The sequence below is a fragment of the Elephantulus edwardii genome, unplaced genomic scaffold, assembly GCF_000299155.1.
Source record: "Elephantulus edwardii isolate Elephantulus edwardi_28Jun2011 unplaced genomic scaffold, EleEdw1.0 scaffold00074, whole genome shotgun sequence".
Lineage (NCBI taxonomy): Eukaryota > Metazoa > Chordata > Mammalia > Macroscelidea > Macroscelididae > Elephantulus > Elephantulus edwardii.
In genome coordinates, this window is record NW_006399824.1 from 760811 (window position 1) to 767867 (window position 7057).

Sequence of the window (7057 nt, forward strand, 5' to 3'; positions counted from 1 at the left end):
GATTTGGGGCTCCGGGTCTGTCACATAATGGGTGTTCAAACTCTTTGCTGGATGAATGGCAAAGTAGGGCCAGTGGAGGGTAAGTCCCCTCTCCCTCCTCCGCCTCTTTCCTTATCTCGTCCATGGTCCATGAAACATATAATAAGGATCTACTACTATACACTCTGACCACCCATCTGCCTGTTGCCACACTGTGGGGCTGGTGGTGTGTCTCTGCTTATTATTCCCATATACTGAAGTTATGCCATTTATCATTTCCAACACTGGGGGATCATCCAGGGTGGACGGTTTGTAGCACATCTTCTAAAAAAAACAAAGTAGAGAGAGCCCTGTCAGTCTGTTTCTGAGAACTCAAAGGATTACAGTAGAGTGTTGTCTGATTTCGTACTGGGAGGTGGACCCTTTAGGTTGGAAACCCCAGAGCTGTTGAGTTGTTTCCAGCTAGAGATCCAACAAAACAGCCCCCATAGGATTTCAAAGGCTGCGAATACTTAGGAGAGCAGATGGCCTCACCTTTCTCTCAAAGAGCAGCAGGGGTTTGAACCGCAGACTTTTTTATATTAGCAGTCTGACATTTAACCCACTGCACCACTGTTGCTTCCCTGGATTCAGGCCACTCAAAACAAACCTGTAACATTGGACTCAAGCATATGATGATCATGAAGAAGGTTTAAGAACCAATGTTTCTTTCTCGCATATATTGTTGCTGTTGTTGTGTTCCTTCAAGTTAGAACTGAACTGACCCGTAGCTGACCCTCCAGCACGTTTTCAGGGACAGGAAACCACAGGGGAGAAAATTGCCCATCTTTCTCCCTTAGGGAAGCTGGTGGACTTGAACTTTTTATAAAAAAGAAAATTTTTTCTTTTAATTGTGATTTTAATGAAAATTTACAGAAATGTTAGATTTTCATTAATTCACTTTTTAACTCCCTTTCCTTCCCTTCCCTCTCCCCCAGTTCACTTTCTTTTTTAACTTTCTCAATTTTTATTTGCTTATCTTCTGAAATGTGTGATAGTGTAAGGACATAGGGAGGGACCAGTGTATTTTCTCAGCTTACTTTATCAAACCAGAAGACTGAGTGACAGCTCTTCAGTTGTTTGGCAATCAAAGTTTTAAACTTTGTTTTAAATGTTTGCAGTTTACAAAAAAAGAGAGTCACTGTCATTATACAGTATGAATAGAATGTCATTTCTGGGCCCTCCAGAGTATAGATTGAGAGGAGATTTGACTTTGTTTCAGCTTTCTAATTTTCTTTAACTCCATGTTTCATTTACAGTCTTTGAAAATATTAACAAGAAGAAATGAAAAGGTGTAAACATTTTTATTCATAGTCTAATTTTTAAATCTTGATTTGAAAAATCAAGATAATCTCATCCTTTACTAGGGATTTATGAATTCTCTAGATAGGCGATGTATTTTTTTTTTCATTTTATACTGGTTTATTTACAAAATTTGTGTATGTTTTTCATATCAGATCTTTCTGACCTCCTTTACCCTCCCCCCATCACACTGTGTAACCCTATGATTATCTCCTGTCCCCTCCCCCGACCCAGCCCATCCCCAGCCCAGTGCTTTCACCCTACCCCACTTGGATTCTCATATTTGTTCTACAATAATGGTCTTATACAGTATTTGTCTTTATGGGACTGAGTTAGTTCAGTCAACATAATGCTCTCCATCCCTTCCATGTAAGGTAGAGTGATTTACAAAATCATTGCTCCTGTGGGCTGCGTAGTATTCCATTGTGTGAATGTACCATAATTTCTCAATCCGTTCCATTGTGGTTGGACATTTGGGCTGTTTCCACGTTCTTGCAAGAACCATCTGCCTTTATGTTTGGCAGAGCAACTCCTTACCACTAAGCCAGCAGAGCTCCCTGTCCGACGTACATAGGGTGTGTCATAATTATCTAGTGCAGCTGTGACAGAAATACCTCAAGTGCTGACTGTAAAGAACAAACGTATTTGCTCTCCAAAAGCTCAGAGGCTCCGGCTTACTCAGAGGTGCCTCAGAAGAAAGGTCTACCAATCTCATCCTGAAAACACTGTGGGGTGCTGTGAGCAGAATCTGCCTGATGGATCCAGTTAAACACAAATGATAAATAAAGGTGGCATAACTGGCTGTATCTCCAGATTCAAGATCAGGTTCTGGCACATAGTAGGTGCTCTGTGGACATTTGCAGAATGAAGTGATGGAGTAAATGAAGGTAGAGAGGAATGTGGTTTCATGATCTGCAAGGTCTGCACCCTTGAGTGTATTCAAGTAAGTGCTGAAGAGCAACATTGGTTTAAAAATTATTACATGCCTGATGCAAGTCGTGGTATTTTCAATCGCTTCCTGTTCATCTGAAAGTTGGACAATGAATAAACATAATAGAAGAAGAACTGATGCCTTTGAATTGTGATGTTGGAGAAAAGTGCTGAGTATCACCAAAAGAATAAATAAATCTGTCATGGATAAAGTGCAACCAATCCTTGCTCCCTAGAGGCAAGGAGGGTGAAACTTCATCTCACGTGCCTTGGGCATGCTGGTGTCAGTTCTTGGGAAAAGACATTTTGCTGGGAAAGGTCAGTGAAAGATAGAAAAGTCCTCAACAAGCTGGATTGACACAGTGACTGTAACAGTGGGCTCAGGTGCATCAGAGATGATGAGGGGCCGAGTTCTGAGCGTAAAATTGTTATGAGTCATAGTGAATTTGATGACACCTACCAGTAACCGCAAGAAGCACTAAAAGCTTTGTGAAAACCTCACCACACACCTGTATCATGACAAGGAAGTAGAGAGCAAGAGGGAGCCAGAAGACCACCTAAAACCACTGGGCCTCTCCTATGGGACAGGGCTGCGGCCTGAACAAGACTGGCCAGGGCAGAGGTGGTGAAGGCTCGCAGGAGGAAACATGTGGCAATGCTGTTCTGGAGCCTGACACACTGGTTCGGAAAGGTGACAGTAGATACCTCACCAGAAACAAAGCGAATCCACTGCTGCTTTGATTGTGACTTGTGACAATGCCTGAGGACAGAGCCAAATCGCACCCTGGGGTTCCCAAGAGAAGGAGCGTAGTGCGTAACATGTGAGACTCCTAACCAAAAGGTCAGCTGTTCGAATCCACCAACTGCTTCTCAGAAGAAGAATGGACATTCTCCTCCTATAAAGATTTACAGCTCTGGAAATGTGATGGCAGGTCACTGAGTCAGGACTGACGCCACAGTAGTGGCGGGTGGTGGTTATTAGTCTTTATGGAGCAGCCTGGCACAGCTTTCTCTTGCAGAGCTTCTATGGATTTGAACTTCTGAGCCTTTGCTTAGCAGCTGAATGTTCAGCTATTGCATCACCAGCGTTCCTTGACTGATAGCAAGTCTGATGCCAAGAGCAAAGGTCTCGAGAACTTGAGGTCTGTCCTCACCCTTCAGCAGCTGTGTGACCTTAACACGTTGCTTAATCCCTGTGCAGCTTGCTTGCTGAGGAGGAAAAGTAAGCCTTGCCTTACTCAAGTCAGGTGTTGAGTGAGGAAGGGGCTGGTGAGGGGATGGGTTTGGAAGGGTCAGCATGGGGCAGGCACCCTGGGAGACTCAACGTCCAGTCTCAGCTTTCCATGCACCAAGCCTCCAAGACTTGGTGTTCCTGAGTTTCAGGGACTCCTGACTGTCCAGGAGTGAGTGGGAGGGCTGGCCAGTGTCACCGCGAGTCCTGGCACTATTTCACTTTCTCAGGGCTTAACCTTACCACTCAAGGACATTTCCTTGATCAGCAATACTGGATCTCTTGTTTATGAGCTGACTGGCCCAATTCATAGGTCAGGAGAGGTGGAGAGGAAAGAGCTGCCTCCACACCCACCCTGGTCCTCCAACCCCGTGAAGACCCTGGACATCTTGAGATCCTAGGATCCTGCTGTCCGCCAAAAGACCCTCTGAAGGTGAGGATCCAAGGTTCCAAAGGAGAGAAGTATAGACTAAGATCCCTGGAGTGTGTAAGACCCTGGATGGTGCAATTTATACTAGACTACTAACTGAAAGGTGAGTGGTTCAAAACCACCCAGAAACACCAGAAAATTCTGTTGGCCTGCTACTGTACACATTGCTGCATTCTCTGTGACACATGCGGTTGCAACATTTAGAACTGACTCTACAGAAAATGTTTTGTTCCTCCTCCCTCCAACGTCCTTGTGTTCTTTTTTAAATAGACCGACCAAGAGAGAGCTACGTTGGCCTAGTGGAAGGAAGCTGTGCTACCAAGCCGAAAGTGGGTGATTGTCATCTGTGGCCCTCGGCCAGTTTCAAATTGTCTTCCTGTCAAACATTCTTCTAGGTGGTATAGCACTGGTCTGTGCGTTGCTGTACAGAGGTAACTCGTGGTTGCTGTGATGCTGAAGCCTGTGACAGTGATGTGCCAATTGTGGTAATGCGCACCCATGGTGGACAGTGTTGGCTGGAGCTTCCTGACTAAATCAAGCCTGGAAGCAGGAGCGGCATCCACTTCCAAAATGGCTTGCCTCTGGAAACTCTATGTAGGAACAGTGCTCAGGCTGTTCGTTCATAGGGTCGCTATGAGTCGTCTACGACTCGATGGCATTAAACAACAATAACAGTGACGACAACACCAAGAGAGAACTACGTTGGCCTAGTGGAAGGAAGCTGTGCTACCAAGCCGAAAGTGGGTGATTGTCATCTGTGGCCCTCGGCCAGGTTCAAATTGTCTTCCTGTCAAACATTCTTCTAGGTGGTATAGCACTGGTCTGTGCGTTGCTGTACAGAGGTAACTCGTGGTTGCTGTGATGCTGAAGCCTGTGACAGTGATGTGCCAATTGTGGTAATGCGCACCCATGGTGGACAGTGTTGGCTGGAGTTTCCTGACTAAATCAAGCCTGGAAGCAGGAGTGGCATCCACTTCCAAAATGGCTTGCCTCTGGAAACTCTATGTAGGAACAGTGCTCAGACTGTTCGTTCATAGGGTCGCTATGAGTCGTCTATGACTCGATGGCATTAAACAACAACAACAACAACTACATAGGATCTCTGCAGAGCTCTAAAGAACAGCAATATTAGTTTAAAGACTAAAGTGCACCTGATCCAAGCCATGATATTATCAGTTGCTTTGCATACATCTAATAGCTGGACAATAAATAAGGAAGATAGAAGAAGAATCAATGTCTTTGAATTGTGGGGTTGGGGAAGAGTATTGACTATATTCCATGGACTGCCAAAAGAACAAACAAATCTGTCTCGAAGGAAGTACAACTAGCGTGTTCCTGTGAGTCAAAGATGGTGAAACTTTGTCTCAATTACTTTGGGCATCTTTTTAAGATAAATCAGTCTCTATAGAGAGTGATCATGGTGGGAATTGCAGAGAGTCCGTAAAAGAGAGGAAGACCCTTAACAAGATAGCTTGAAACAGAGCCTTCCACAATGGGCTTAAAATCATGAGGATGGTGTAGGACAATGTACAGTTCTGTTGCTATGAGTTATAGTCAACAAGCACACCTAACAACTTCTAGATCCACAGAGACCTAGTAGGTAAACAGAGTCCTACAGTGTGCATGACCTTCCCACCTGTAACACTGCAGGTCTGGGCAGCTCTACATACAAACAAAGCACAGAGGAGCCCAACACTAACAAACCTTCCAGACTGTGAGTAATGTCTGGGTCAGAGGGGTTTGCAGTGAAACCTGGGCTGTGGAAAGCACTTCAGGCTGCAAGCTGAGGAGAGAAGGGTGGGTGTGTTTTAATCTCTGCTCTGCTTGAGTGGCCCTGGACAGACCCTTGGCTGTTCCCCATCTGTACAAGAATGACTTAGACAATCCAGACAATATTGTTAATATCTCATGCAAACAAAATAATACTGACGATCATCCAAAAATAGCTAGAACAGCTTTTCCTGTGAGCAGCTTCAGATGATTTCCCAAAACAGTTTGTGACTCCTTTGACTCAGAAAATCTCACAAAATCATGTAAATCAAGAGACTCAAATCTCTGCGTGCATATTAAGAACACCTAGGAAACTGTCCAGGCCATCAGGGGTACGTATATCCAGAAAGCCATGAAATATTTGAAAGACATCACTTTGCAAAAACAGTGTGTGCTGTCTCGACGTTACAAGGGTGGAGTTGGTAGGTGTGCCCAGGCCAAACAGTGGGGCTGGACACAGGGTTGGTGGCCTAAAAAACATGCCGAGTTCTTGCTGCGTATGCTTAAAAACACAGAGAGTTATGCTGAACTCGAGGGTTTAGATGTCGATTCTCTGGTCATTGAGCACATCCAGGCGAACAAAGCTCCCAAGATGCGCCGTGGCACGTACAGAGACCATGGTTGGATTAACCCCCCCCCCCCCATGAGCTCCCCCTGCCGTATTGAGATGATCCTTACTGAAAAGGAACAGAGTATTCCTAAACCAGAAGAGGAGGTTGCCCAGAAGGAAAAGATCTCCCAGAAGAAATGGAAAAAACAAAAACTTATGGCTCCGGAAGAAATGATTCAACATCAAGTAAAATTCAAACAACTTTAAAAAAATAAGGTTTTTTTAAAAAAAAACCAAAAACAAGCAGAACAGCACCTTGACAGAGCACTGCCAATGTTTAAGCTGGGTTTAGAAGCAGCCATGGTACCAGGGATATCATTGCTGATATCAGATGGATCCTGGCTGAAAGCAGAGAATACCAGAAGAATGTTTGTGTTTTATCTACGGTACAAAGATGTTTGATTGTACTTTGCCGGAAGATAACATTCAGATGGCTAACAAGCACATGAAGAAATGTTCAAAATCAAATCCCTAGCTCTAAGAGAGATGCAAATTAAAACAACTATGAGATATCATCTCACCCCAGTCAAAATAACAAAATTTAACAGAACAGCAAGCAACAAAAGCTGGTGAGGTTGTGGAGAAACTGGAACCCTTATTCACGGTTGGTGGTAGTGTAAAATGGTGCAACCCCTGTGGAAAGCGGTATGGCGCTTTCTCAAAAAGTTGCAAATAGAGATACCGTTTGACCCAGCAATTCCACTACTGGGAATATACCCCAGAGAGACCATAACTGACACCCAAGCAGATATATGCACACCCATGT

At 44.4% G+C, this 7057-nt stretch overlaps 1 pseudogene; it reads left to right on the top strand.

Moving 5' to 3' along the window:
- The first annotated feature begins 2829 nt into the window (after positions 1–2829).
- LOC102858089 lies at positions 2830–6411 on the top strand (annotated as a pseudogene).
- Positions 6412–7057: the final 646 nt, after the last annotated feature.